At 42.3% G+C, this 12,273-nt stretch overlaps 1 pseudogene; it reads left to right on the top strand.

The window, feature by feature from the left end:
* The first annotated feature begins 564 nt into the window (after positions 1–564).
* Positions 565–819, top strand: LOC143641750 (ATP synthase F(0) complex subunit f, mitochondrial pseudogene; annotated as a pseudogene).
* Positions 820–12,273: the final 11,454 nt, after the last annotated feature.

Below are 12,273 nucleotides of genomic sequence, written 5' to 3'. Positions count from 1 at the left end.
TTTCTTCTTTAGATGGGACATGTGCTTTCCAGAGGCCACCCCTCTTTGCCTCACCTGCCTGCCCCTTCATACATGTGAATTCGTGCAGACCCATTTCACAGCTCCTCCTTCCCACTCCTCTAACACTTGGGACAGTATTAGCACTTTCACATGGACTTCTTGACAGGGCTGCTTATTTTTAGACTGGGGGGTTCACAGACCCAGGAGGTTAGGGCTTATGTCCTCTTTTTAGTGTCCATATCCCCAAGGCCTAGGATCTTGTTGGACTTTTAGATGACGTACAGGGTCTGTGGGGTGAATCAATAAATTAATGAGTGTACCTTGTTTCCCGGGTCCTGGCCTGAAATGTAATTCAAATAGCACCTCAGGCCAAATCAAGAATTTAATCCCACAGGGAGCCTGCAGAGTCCCCTGTCCACGTTCTAATAATACCTGTCTTCAGAACGGAACTAGGCAATATGCAAAAAAAAAAAAAAAAAAAAAAAGGGTTAGTAGGGTTTCCAAAAGCTTACCTCTCAGGCCCAGCAGCCCTTGGCCAGGCTCAGTGGGCACTAGGACTCCAAGATGGCATCGGTCAAACCGGTGAAAGCAGAAACTCATGGATGTCAAACTAGGGGAGCTTCCACAATGCATACTGATGAGGGATTTCACCCCTAAAGGAACAGCGGGAGCATCTCGGAGAGATTACTACCATTACCGCAGCAAGTACATCGACGTGAAGAAGGGGAACATCGCCTGGGCTAACATGGGGCTGGAAGCTTATGTGCTTTGCAGCTACTACTTCCTTACAAGGGACTCAAGCATGAGCAGCGACACTAGTACCACTGAAGAGGGGCCAATGTGGAGAGTCTATTTGACCAGGACCACCTCCCCCAGGCTCCCCGATGAAGAACTCAAGTCACAGTCAAGGCTGAGTTATTTCATATTCCTGAGAACTGACAACCATAAAAGGTGACTGGTCTGTGGGGGGAAAAATGTGACAGCATCTTGTGCCCTTTTCTTAGGGGACTCAAACTTCTTGCCTTTTCTCCTCAGCTATGCTACCTAGTAAAGGCATAGTATTAGTATTCTACTAACCCATTTCCCAAGGACTGGTTGTGACCCTTCTCTCTTACCATTCATGAAATTAGTCCATGTTATGAATTTGCTAACCACTAAAGAGACAGAGATGGACACAGACATCACCACAAACATGAGGAAGTCACGAAAAATTGAGTGATCTTGAAAAATCCCTTCCTGTTTTTTCCCATTGTTATTCCGAGCAGCAGAAGCCCTGCTGACCCCTGTTGCAACATATTAATATTTTTTTGTTTAAAAAACAGCTTTATTGAGATAAAATTCATGCAACTTAAAAAACTCAAAAAGATTATAAGGGAGACTGTGTCTGTGGCTCAGCAGTAGAGCACTCGTCTAGCATGTGTGAGGCCCTGGGTTCAAACCTCAGCACCACATAAACTAAATAAACAAAATAAAGGTATTGTGTCCAACTACAACTAAAAAAATATTTAAAAGAAGATTATAAGGGAATACTGTGAACTAGAAGATATAGATAATTATTGTTAGAAGGTATGGGTTTCTTTTGGGGGGGTGAATATGTGAATTGTAAGATTTAGAATAATGTTTCTCTTTCATTCCTGATATTAGTAATTTCAGTCTTTTTTCCCTTGGCCATTCTATTGAAAGATTTGTAAACTTTGTTGAACCAATTTTTGGTTTTATTGATTTTTCTCTATTAATTCCCAGTGTTTCTTTTTCTTATATAAATGCATATTCTTATTTTTCCTCCTTTTTTATATAATAGGTAGCTTGTGATATACTTGGAATGTATTATATTCTGAAGGATGTGCTTCAGGTAGAAAGAAAATGATCCTAAATAGATCTAACATGCAAGAAATGGAGAGTCAAGAAAATGGTAAATATATAATTAGATTAAAAAAAATTTTTTTTGTAGTTGTAGTTGGACAGAATGCCTTTTTTTTATTTGTTTATTTTTATGCAGTGCTAAAATTGAACCCAGTTCTTCACACATGCTAGGCAAGTGCTCTGTCACTCGGCTACAGTCCATCCCCTAATTAAATTTTAATAAACATTGACTGATTAAAATGAATATTAGTTGGAATGGAACCACCATTTGACCCAGCTATCCCACTCCTAGGTTTATACACAAAGGACTTAAAAGCAGCATACTACAGCGATACAGCCACCTCAATGTTTATAGCAGCCTCAATTCACAATAGCTAAACTATGGAAACAGCCTAGATGCCCTTCAATAGATGAATGATAAGGAAACAGGTATGTATACACAATGGAATACTATTCAGTGTTAAAGAAGAATGAAATTATGGCATTTATGGGTAAATGGATGGAGTTGGAGAATATCATGCTAAGCGATATAAGCCATTCCCCCCAAACCAAAGGACAAATGTTTTCTCTGATAAGTGGATACTGATCCATAATGGGCGGGGGGCAAGGGAAGAATGGAAGAACTTTGGATAGAGCAGAAGGGAGGGAGTGTGTGTGTGGGGAAGATGGTACAATGAGATGGACATTATTATCCCTATGTATGGGTATGATTGCTCTAATGGTGTGACTCTACTCATGTACAACTAGAGAAATGAAAAGTTGTGCTTCATTTGTGTAAAAAAATTAAAAATTAATTTTAAAAAAGGAAATATGATAATAGGGAAAAATAAACAAATATTAGGGCTGCGGATGTAGCTCAGTGGTAGAGTGCTTACCTAGCATACTTGAAGCCCTAGATTTTTTTACCAATACAGCAAAACAAGATACTCAAATATTAGTATTTTATGAAACAGAAAAAATTAAATATATAACAATAATATTATATATGAGAGAAGGAGTTAAATGAAATTAAGGTAATTTTTTATTTCATTTAACATGATATTCTCCAGTTTCATCCATTTACTGGCAAATACCATAATTTCTTTTTTTTATTTAAATTTTTTATTTAAAATTTTTTTAGTTATTCATGCCAGTATAATGTATTTTGACATATCATATATACATGGAGTATAACTTTCCATTCTTGTGGTTATATGTGATGTGGAATTACACTGGTCGTGTATTCATATATGAATATAGGAAAGTTATGTCTGATTCATTCAACTGTCTTCCCCATTCCCATACCCTTTCTCCCCATTTCTCCCTGTCCAATTCGGTGAACCTTTACTCCCTCCCCTACCGCCTATTGTGAGTCAGCATCCACATATCAGAGAGAACATTTGGCCTTTGGTTGTATGGGATTGGCTCATTTCACTAAACATGTTAGTCTCCAGTTCCATCCATTTACTAGTAAATGCCACAATTTCATTCTTCTTTTTGGCTGAGTAATATTCCATTGTGTATATGTACCTCATTTTCTTTATCCAGGAACTTGCGGATCTGGCAGCAGGTAGAAGGGACTGGAATTGAGCAGACTGCTTGTTTGGAGCCCAGTTGCTGTTGTCCCTGAGTTAGATAGAAACCAAGATACTTGAATTTTTCTTGTCATATTTGGACTTTCTTGAGACTTTGTAACCAGCTTTACATAGGACAGTGAGGAGTCTTGTAGAGACATCATAGAGACATATTTGGGTTGCTCTGGCCAGCAACAGATCCTCTACATACTGGAGAAATGTGCACCTACATTGTTTTATAGGAAAGGCCCTCAGAACAGGCCAGCACCATCCCAAAGATGGTTGGTGAGGTTTTGAAGCCCTGTGGCAGCCTGGTGCAGGTCAATTGGCCCTTGTTCCTGTTAGAGTCTCCCACTGGAAGGCAAAGAGTGGATGACTCTGAGGTGCCAGTCAAATGTAGAAGAAGGCCTCTTTGACATCCAGGCATGTGAAATAGGCTGCCTCAGCAGGGAACAGACTTAGGAGAGTATACGGATTTGGGACCACAGGATGTAAGGTGACTGTGGCCTGATTCACTGCATGCAAATATTGAACTGGCTGTTAGTCATCAGTTCCTGCTTTCTGGACAGGCAAAAGATATGTATTCTATGGTGATTGGTAAGGATTGAGAATTCTATATTGTAAAATTCTGTCCAAATGTTTTTGAATTCCAAGTTGTGCTTTATGAGGAATATAGTAGTCTCAGGCAGACCAGTATGGTTCCTGGTTTTAATTCCACCACCATGGGGGATGTCTGGGCTAGTGCAGGTGACTTGTCCTCAGCCTACTCTTGGTGCCCAGAAAGGGAGCTGTTGTCCCTGTTGTGGTGCCAATGTAAGGCCAAAGAGGCACCACTACTCTTCCCAGGGAACTGTAAGAATTAGAACCTTTACTCAGGTTTTCCCAGTGACAGGATTGCCCGGTCTCTAGCCAGGCTGTCAAAGGTTATCTGGCCTTAGAGTTTTCCCGGCAGGTCTCAACCCATCATGGCACCAGGCAATCTGGCATGTACAGAAGCTCATGGATCACTTTGTGACCTGCTACGTTGCAGTGCCAGGGTATCAGGAAAGGGTGACACCCCTTGTAGCCAGTGGGTCCCACAATTATGGTCTGTTTCTTTGAAAGTGGGCCCACAGGTTGGGTTACCATGAAATGGTGAGCCCCAGTGTTCGCCTTAAAATCAATAGGAGGTTCCCCATAATCATTAGGACTCCTGGGGGCCCAAAGGGATGGAGCCCAGTTGGTCCTAGTCCTCATAATTTTTCATGGTTTTCCAGACCCATAAAATCCTTCTCAGAGGCATCAGAGAGATATCCACAGTGTTGAGCATCAAGGGGATGTGAGTGGGGCTGGGATCACTTGGCCCTTTTATGCTGGTAAGGAGTGATTTCAGCCCACTTGTCTTCCTCTAGTTAGGGGCATGCATTCTTCCAGTGGCCCTCTAGATGGCAGTAGGCACATTGGTTTAGTCTCAGCCTTGTCCCCACATCCCTCTGTCCTTCCATCCAGACCTTCCTTGAGATCTGCATTTGGCCCCAATTTTGATATTTGCTTTGGTTTTGTCCTGGTGGGACACCCCCCCACCCTTTGGGTGACTTCTGGTTTTGTGGTGAGGGGCAGCTGAAAGGAGATCCATCTTCTTCATCTTCCAGTCTGCCTCTCATTGAGTCCATTGGTCTCCGTTGATGAAAACGGGGGTGGCCACTTCAATCAGCTCACTGGCATTCTTTCCAGCAAAACCCTCTAGCTTGGTTGATTTGGGCGAATGTCTCCCTGAGTTTGTCCCACCAAGCCGGCATTGATCATCTGCTGGTTGTGTGGCGCCTTAAGATCAAAGGGAGTGAAGAGTCGGAAGGCCTTGCACAGTCGTCCATAGAACTAACTGCCTGGGGCTTCCATTGGGCATTTGGAGTACTTGTGATATTTAGTTCACATTTAGGGCTCTTTTTCCCTCTTCTTTCAGGCCACCAGTGAGAGCCGTTTGATATCTTTTTACCTTTAGAAGATCTTCCTCTTTGTGGAGTCCCACCTGGGTCTGTGTCTGGGAATCGGGTTTGGGCATAGGCTAGAATGTCACCTTGTGTGTCTGGAACATGTTCCTCTAGTCATTTTATTTGTGGATGAAACTTTATTTATTTATTTATATGCAGTGCTGAGAATGAAACCCAGTGCCTCACGCATGCCCTATAGGCGCTCTACCACTGAGCCACAACCTCAGCCCCATCCTCTAGCCATTTTAAAGCAGCTTGGGTCACTCATCTGCACTCCTCCATATTAAACAGAGTCAGAAGCAGGGGACAGCAGTCAATCCAGGTGGGCTGGTGGGTCTGAGTAATGGATTACATCAGATCAATTTTGAAAGCAAGTGGCTCAAGCAAGGAGCCCATGCAAGAGAACACACAAGGGGACATTCAACCTTGTGCTCAAGCCACAAAGCCAGGCCAGAGCCCAACCAGGCAATGTGACATAAGAGTGGAGGACAAAGTGGGCACAGGATGTCTTCTGTGAGTTTCTAGGCAAATGGCCCAAGAGAGGAGCCCAAGCCAGGTGCTTGTGCAATGTCCCAGGTCAGACCTGTAGGCGCAAGGGAACTGTGCTCCATGGGTCAGAGCAATGAAGCTGCTCATATAAGTAACCCAGTCAGTGGACTTGGTATTTTGTACACAAGTGGATCCAAGGGATCCATAGAATCAGTCTCTCAAGTAGATCCCCATTGGGAACTATTTCAATGCTCTGGCTAGTGTGGGTCCTTGGCAAGGGAACAGCTGAAGCACTGTGCATTAGGTGTTGAAGTTGTGCATGAAGATTCCAGTTTGGAGCAGATGCAAGCTTGATTCTTCTTGAACGGGTTCTTGATTGCTGCTGCGATTGTCTGAGGATTAGTTATGGCCAAAACCCTCTATGAAGCAACAAAGGGCAGGTAGGGGGAACCGGAGCCTCTGATGTGGGGACCAACACAACAAAAAGTCTTTGAGGGCATTAAACAAGTACTCACCAGTGTGCCTGGACTAGGACTCCCTACTCTCACAGGCCTTTCTTTCTGTATGTCCATGAACAGTCTGAAATAGCTGTAGGAGTCCTAACTCGAACTCTGGGGACATGGCACCATCTAGTGGCCTATCTTCCTAAGCAGCTGTGATCTGGGGCTTAAGGCTGGCCACCTTGTCTACAGGGTCCTTGCAGCCTTGGCTCTTCTGGTGGTAGAAGCTGACACTGACTATAGAACAGAAACTGACAGTCTAGGTGCCCCACTCTGTACTGATGCTGTTAGAATCCAAATGACAATATGGCTACTAATGCAAGGATGATCTGATACCAGGGCATGTTATGTAAAAATCCACATGTCCACATTGAAGTTGTCAGGACTCCTCTAAACTCAGCAACTCTGCTGCCCATTGGGACTGGACAGCCTAATCACAACTGCACCGAGGTCATCTCTAGTAAACCAGACCTGACAGAGCAGCCCCTCAAAGACCCTGGTGTGCAGTACTTCACAGATGGAAGTAGCTTTACAGAAGGTGGAATACGTCTTGCTGGACATGCAGTGGTCACTGTGGACTCCACCGTTGAGGCAGATCCTCAGCTTTAGGGAAATTCAACACAGAAGCAGAACTAACCTCTCTGACTCAAGTACTCCAATTGGCACCAGGAATTGGTGGCAATATTTACACAGACTCAAAATATGCCATTACCACTTTTCATATTTATGGGGCCTTAGATTAGGAAGGGGGGATAATTAATTCAGGAGGAAAAGACATAAAACATGGCCAGGAAAAGATCTTTTAGATGCAGTAGGGGCACTCAAAAAATTGTGGCTATGTACTGCTGTGGCCACCAAAGGCACCATTGCCACCATTGCTCAGGGCAACCAAAGAGCAGACCAAGAAGCAAGATTTGCAGCTTGTAAAAAGCAGACAGAACATCCAGCTACCAATCTTAAACACTGCTCTTCTCCCTAATCCTCTAACAGAATGCGAACTATAGTAATCCCAGCAGAAAAATAATTAGTTTAAGGCTGAAAAGGGAAGCTATCTCCCAAGTGGATGATGGAGATTTTCTGATGACTGAATTAGCCATCTCTGAGACTGCAGCCCCTGCCATAATCATCACACAGTTCCACAGGGGAACACATTGGCCAAATAGCACTCAAGTCAGCATTTCTACACCCCCCCCATAAGCCTCTCCTGTGTGATTTGTGAGCAATGGAAAACTCGTACCTGCAACACCCACACCAGGGGCCAAGGCATCCACCAGGAATCCAAACTATAGGAGAAGCACCTTTTGAAGACCTAAAACTAGACTTTACTGAACTACCATGTTCATGAGGCTATAAATATCTTTTGTTTTTTGTGTGCTTATATGCCGGCTGGGTGGAAGTCTTTCCAACTGGCACTGAAAAGGCTCAAGAGGTAGCCAGGATGCTCCTCTGGGAAATTGCTCCCAGATTTGGCATCCCAGTAACCATTAGCTCAGACAATTGGGCCAGATTTTGTGGCAGAGATGATACAATTATTGCAATAGTTTAAATATTAGATGGAAATTACATACTGCTATAGGTCACAAAGTTCTGGTAAAGTAGAAAGAATGAAAACAACTTTAAAGGCTTAGATGGGTAAACTGCATCAGGAAACTCACCTGCATTGGGATGAAATCCTGCCTACTGCACTTTTGAGAATTACATCCTCTCCCATTAAGAGGACTTGATAGAGCCCTCTTAGAGGCTGGGAGAGCCCTATGAGACAATGCGTGGGAGACCTCTCCCACTTACAAAGGGATTGCAGGAAATAGAGAATTAACATTAAGACAACAGCTTCACAATCATGAAATTCATCTGGAAAAATAAGAGACCCAGAATAGCTAAAGTAATTAATTCTAAGTAGGAAGAGTAAAACAGGTGGTATCGTGATTCCAGATTTTAAACTATACTACAGAGCAATAGTAACAAAAACAGCATGGTACTTGCACCAAAACAGGCTGGTAGACCAATGGTACAGAATAGAGGACACAGAGACAAATCCACAAAATTACAACTACCTTATAATAGACAAAGGTGCTAAAAACATGCAATGGAGAAAGGATAGCATCTTCAACAAATGGTGCTGGGAGAACTGGAAATCCATATGCAACAAAATGAAATCGAATCCCTTTCTCTCACCATGCACAAAAGTCAACTCAAAATGCATCAAGGAGCTAGGAATCAGACCAGAGACTCTTCGTCTAATAGAAGATAAAGTTGGCTCTAATCTTCATCACGTGAGGGCAGGCCCCAAATTTCTTAATAAGACACCTATAGCACAAGAGTTAAAACCAAGAATCAACAAATGGGACAAATTCAAACTGAAAAGTTTTTTTCTCAGCAAGAGAAATAATATGTGAGGTGAATAGGGAGCCTACATCCTGGGAACAAATTTTTACCCCTCAAACATCAGATAGAGCTCTAATCTCTAGAGTATACAAAGAACTTCAAAAAGTTAAACAACAAAAAAGCAAATAACCCAATCAACAAATCGGCCAAGGACTTGAACAGAAACTTCTCAGAAGAGGATATACAATCAATCAACAAATACATGAAAAAATGCTCACCATCTCTAGCAATCAGAGAAATGCAAATTAAAACTACTCTAAGATACCATCTCACTCCAGTAAGATTGGCAGCCATTAGGAAGTCAGACAACAAGTGCTGTTGAGGATGTGGGGGAAAAGGTACACTCATACATTGCTGGTGGGACTGCAAATTGGTGCAGCCAATTTGGAAAGCAGTATGGAGATTCCTTGGAAAGCTGGGAATGGAATCACCATTTGACCCAGCTATTTCCCTTCTCGGACTATACCCAAAAGACCTAAAGAGAGCATACTACAGGGACACAGCCACATCAATGTTTATAGCAGCACAATTCACAATAGCTAGAATGTGGAACCAACATAGATGCCCTTCAATAGATGAATGGATTAAAAAATGTGGCATTTATACATGATGGAATATTACTCAGCACTAAAAAAAAAACAAGATCATGGCATTTGCAGGCAAATGGATGGCATTAGAGCAGATTATGCTAAGTGAAGTTAGCCAATCCCTAAAAAACAAATGCCGAATGTCTTCTCTGATATAAGGGGTGGGGGGTGACTCAAAATGGGATAGGGAGGAAGAACATGAGAAGAAGACTACCACTAAATAGGGAAGAGAGGTGGAAGGGAAAAAAGAGGGAGAAGGGGATTTGCACGGAAGATGGAAGGAGAACCTCACTGTTATACAGAATACATATATGATGTTGTGGTGAGAAAAAGAAAAAAAAAGTGTGTCACATTAGATTGGATAGAGAGAAAGGATGGGAGAGGAGGGGAGGAGTAGGGAGGATAGGAAGGACAGCAGAATAGAATAGACATTATGATTGATGTATGTACATTCCATGTATGTATTACATGTCAAAATACATTCTGCTGTCATGTGTGACTAAAAAAAATAAAAATAAATCGTATGGTAAAAAAATTATTTATGTACAAGTATAATGTAACAATTAAAAATATTAGAAAATAAAAAAAAAAGACAACAGCTTCAAGCTTTAGGAAAACACAGACTCTCAATCAGTGGGTCAGGGAAGGTTGCCAGTAAGTTTGACCACAGGTGCACACTCCTTCAGGCGTGGAGATTCAGTCTAGGTCAAAGGATAGACTATTCCACCCTTAAAACCTCTTTGGAAGAGTCCTTGCACTGTTATTTCATCCTCCCCAACTGCAGTAAAAGTTGCAGATTCATTACTCCAGGTTCAAGCCCACAGCCATGGACCGAAAGTGCATTCCAGACCCCTCTGCACCTCATAAGCTGACCATCTAGAGGAAGGAAACAGCAGACAAGCTTGAGGGTCAGAAGGACAACAGCCCTGCTGTGGTCACTCTGGAAGCTGACTAGCCTGCTCATGGTGGAAGCTTGAGGAAACAACAGCCCTGCTTCAGCCACTCAGGGGCTAGCTCATCCATGCACAGTGGAAGATACACTAACCAACAGGACAAATGAACTGTTTCATCCTCTAAGAGGGTTGTTATATTGTGATGCATTGCCACCCCTTGCTTCTAGCTGTGTATGTAGTCCTTTCCTTGATCTTTGCCACAGGACTGATACCAGTAAGTCCTGCTGACTGGACTCTTGGTAACGAAATTTCATTTGTACTTTTTAATTTTGCTTACGTAGGTTTTCTAGGCTTTGGTTGGTGTTATTAGTTTTACTTTATTGACAGTTTTACACAGTTTAACCCATGCTAGCCAAAACTTTAATCTATCACTTAGTATGTTTTCCTTTGATAATCTTAGAAGGCCCTTCCCCACTATGGACACATCTTTTGCCATCATGTGATCCATGTGTCCAACTAATTTATTATAACTAAGGGACAGTTCAAAATATATATTTAGGACCTGCACTGTCAGAGAGATGCTATAGTTCAGTGGCCACTTGCCTCTGGGAAGGAGAAAGAGTCAACATAGCTAGGGTCAAATCCCAATATGTGGGAGACACAACTTACCCAGGAATTGACCCTCCCACTTGGTATTGCTGGCGACTGGTCACTCAGCCTCTAAAGGGGAATAAGAATTTTGATTCAAAAATGAACCACCCTGGGCTGGTGTTGTGGCTCAGTGGTAGAGCACCTGCCTGACACATGTGAGGCACCAGGTTCAATCCTCAGGACCACATAAAAATAAATAAACAGGGGCTGGGGTTGTGGCTCAGAGGCAGAGCACTCGCCTAGCACTACATAGAAATAAATAGATAAATAAAATAAAAGTATTGTGTCCAACTACAACTAAAAAATAAATATTTAAAAAATAAGTAGAGGTATTGTGTCCATGTAAAACTAAAAATATTTTTTTAAAAAATATCAACCATGGGGTGGGGATGTGGCTTAAGTGGTAGCGCACTCACCTGGCATGTATGCGGCCCGGGTTCGATCCTCAGCACCACATACAAACAAAGATGTTGTGTCCGCCGAAAACTAAAATATTAAAAAAAAAATTCTCTCTCTCTCTTTAAAAACAAAACAACAACAAAAATCCAAAAAAACCAAAAAACCACAAACAAACAAACAAAAACATCAACCATCCTGGGCTGGTGATATAGCTCAGTTGATAGAGTGCTTGCCTAGCATGCACAGGGCCCTGAGTTCAATCCCCAGGGCCACAATCAATCAATCAATCAATTAAAAAAAAATAAATCAATCATCCTGATCTCCATTACAAGCCCTGGACCAGCTGCTAAACTATATGAGGGTTTAATCCCAAATATTAACCTTTCTTCTTTGGGAAGAATTTCTTTCTGGACCTAGCAGAAAAAATAGCCAAAAGTCTTTGGGATAAAAATTGTTAGGTCTATGGAGGAGCCCTCATGAGTGAATGGCCCCGAACAGGAATAAGTTTAGATGCTTATTCCCTATTACTGTGAAGTAAGACTTGCACTGAACAAAAGGGTAAAAGACACCAAGGCTGGGATCTTACTTCAGAAGTACGTGGAAAGAAATGTAGAAATGGCAGATTTGGACCCCACCACACCCAGTGTGTCCATGAAACCATGAAACCCCATGTAACAAAATACTGTTCTGGAACGCCTCCTAGTGGACAAAGAAAACTACTTGGTTGTGAACAGATAACCCCTATGGGCTGAGAATTAATGGTCTCAAATGCAAAAATCTCCAAAAGAAATGAGCTCTGTTTAACGACACCAGTTCAGACACTAACCAGATCAGTTCTTTTCAGGGCATCCCTGAGATCCATAAAATTATGGAGTAATTCAGTCCAGACTGAATGGAAAGACCAGATGGGCTGTTTTGGATCTGTGGGGAAAAGGCACATACGTACCTCCCAACAAACTGGAGGAGGACCTGTACTATTGGTG

Source organism: Callospermophilus lateralis, chromosome 5 (assembly GCF_048772815.1).
Source record: "Callospermophilus lateralis isolate mCalLat2 chromosome 5, mCalLat2.hap1, whole genome shotgun sequence".
Taxonomy (NCBI): Eukaryota; Metazoa; Chordata; class Mammalia; order Rodentia; family Sciuridae; genus Callospermophilus; species Callospermophilus lateralis.
This window is presented reverse-complemented; position numbering and strand designations above follow the sequence as displayed.